The following is a 2,500-nucleotide window of genomic DNA, read 5'->3' on the forward strand; positions in this document are numbered from 1 at the left end:
ACTTTCCTTTCTCATGTATCCGGATGCAGCACATCCGCCCCACACACACACACACACACACACACACACACACACTCGGCGAGGGGGGTTGCGCTCGCGCTCTTAAGGTCGCACCAGCGCTGCTCGTGTTTTTGATCTGATGTTTTCGAGACAAACGCAGAAAGCTTTTAATGAGAAAGCGATTTAGTTGCATCCGCACCATATAAAAGTTCAGTGCGGCTTTCCCTGGAGACAAAAAGGAAATCAGCTGCGCGTAAAAGCAGAGACTAATTCTATCCGACTGCGTTTCAGAGTCACAAGCAAAATAATAACGCATAAAACACTTTGTAACTAAGAGTACCAACACACCAGTATATTTGACCGATGATAAATCTTTAGCACATGACGCAGAGATAATGTTGATGTGGATGGCGTGCGCGACGCGCCGCGGCAGATGCGCGCGTTTCACACGATCCACCTTAAACCCCGAGCTGGTCCACCCCTCCTGCATCTGCCCCATGATCCTCTTTCATTCATCAGTGTGTGTGTGTGTGTGTGTGTGCGCGCGCGCGCAAAAACAGCGCACGCATCTGATCCGACACACTCACGCAGAGTCTGACGCGGCGCACGGACGCTCCCCGTCCGCGGATTTAACCGGATCCTCTCTGCCTCTCCCCGCGGAGGTCGCTCTGGATGTTACGCTCGCGGTCACGCGCTGATTCTCGGCCTCGCTCTGGACATATTGATGGACGTTTGGCACGAGGACCGATGGATCTGACATTACAGGAGTCCGTCTGTAGGTACGTATTAGTCTTATCTCGCACACATCGGTGTCGTTTAACGCGGAACCGGACAGGGTTGGATGGAGCTCGCGTGGATCTACGGGTCTCCACGGGCCGCCGCGCGCGACAAACTCGCGTTTATCACTCCAAACTTATGTTCGTGATCGTATTATGCGCTTCGGGCTGTGTGTGCATGAGTGTGTGCAAGCCTGAACACACACACACACACACTCCTCCCCCAGCGGGCTTGTTTTCATTCATAAGTTTGCTTTTTCCTGCTTTTTTTTTTTCCCCGTGAGGTGTTTTTAAGCGTTAATTACATTACGGATGTAACCACGCATGCTTAAAAACCAAGCACACGCGCGCATCTTTTTTGCATTACAAAGGTAATTTTCTTTTTTTTTAATTTAACGCAGCAGTCGCGCGCCCGACGTTAAAGCGAAACGTTGTGACCCGCGCTCTCCGTGTCGCACGCGCGAGCTCGCTCCGTGTTTCCCCGCTTGACCGTGCTCTCTCTCCCGTGCTCTCTCTCCCGTGCTCTCTCCCGTGCTCTCCGGAGTCTCGGGCGTCACGGAGCGCTTTGAGGAGCGTGTGAAGCTCTGTGTTTGATTTGAAGTCTTTCCTGCTCCGTGTGGCTCTGCATTTTAATGTTAAGCAGCCATACACATGCAAATCAGGACGGGAAGTATTTGTACTTTACTTCAGTTGTGTGCTTATTGAGGTCTTGGTAATAAAGTCTCTCTTAATAGTCTCTCTCTCTCTCTCTCTCTCTCTCTCTCTCTCTCTCTCTCTCTCTCTCTCTCTCTCTCTCTCTCTCTCTCTCTCTCTCTCTCTCTCTCTCTCTCTCTCTCTCTCTCTCTCTCTCTCTCTCTCTCTCTCTCTCTCTCTCTCTCTCTCTCTCTCTCTCTCTCTCTCTCTCTCTCTCTCTCTCTCTCTCTCTCTCTCGGGGGTTAAATGGCTCTGTGAATAGAGAAGGAAAGGAGCTGGAGACCTTCACACACACACACACACACACACACACTTCTGCGGTGTGGTTTATGAGCTCTCTCTCTCAGAAAGTACATCTGCACACGTTCAGTCCAGATCTGTGATTTCAGAAGAAAGCCCCCGGTGACCGGGCATCTCAAACACCGGTGTGAATCGTGTCCAGGGGCTCTGACCCTCTAATTAAGGCTTGACCCCCCCAAAGGAAGTTAAAAACAAAAGCTCAGGGGCCTGAGAGTGTGTATGTGCTCCAGCGGGGTGTTTGAACGCTTCAGTAACCACTAGTTAGGGTTTTTTTTTTTTTTACTAGTACGCTTCAAAATGAAGGTTTTCGCCACCGTTTTTGTGATCTGTTGGTGAAAGGTTCTTGGATCCATGGGAGCATGAAGGGCTCCGTTCCTTCTTTAGATGTTTTTCTCTTAGTGTGATGTTTTCACCAATAACTAAATCTTTTAAAAGGCTTTATAATGTTTGCAGGTTGTTGTTTCGCCGCGTTCATGACTTCTAAAGGTCACTGCAAAGACGTATTTAGTGCAGTGGATATGTTTATTATGCTCACCGAGACATTTTTTCTTAGTTTAAACAACATTTAAACGTAAAAAGAAATATTTTTGACTAAAGGACTGAAATGTAAAGGCAGAAAATTGAATCTTGAAGACATCACTGACGCTCTATTCCCTAAATGTCTTGTTAAAAGCACTGTTTATGAAGGTTTTTGGTGTTACCGGTTCTTCATGGAGACTTTGAGACGTTTC

General features: G+C 48.3%; 1 protein-coding gene across 1 annotated transcript in view; it reads left to right on the forward strand.

The window, feature by feature from the left end:
- The first annotated feature begins 68 nt into the window (after nucleotides 1-68).
- The window catches only part of spry1 (sprouty homolog 1, antagonist of FGF signaling (Drosophila)), a 5,453-nt gene continuing 3,021 nt past the window's right edge, over nucleotides 69-2,500 (forward strand). The window contains exon 1 of the mRNA XM_043231289.1: nucleotides 69-779. The gene's annotated coding sequence lies outside the window, so the exon portion shown is untranslated. The remainder of the gene's footprint in view (nucleotides 780-2,500) is intronic.

This window comes from Puntigrus tetrazona, unplaced genomic scaffold, assembly GCF_018831695.1.
Source record: "Puntigrus tetrazona isolate hp1 unplaced genomic scaffold, ASM1883169v1 S000000299, whole genome shotgun sequence".
In the NCBI taxonomy this organism is placed as follows: Eukaryota; Metazoa; Chordata; class Actinopteri; order Cypriniformes; family Cyprinidae; genus Puntigrus; species Puntigrus tetrazona.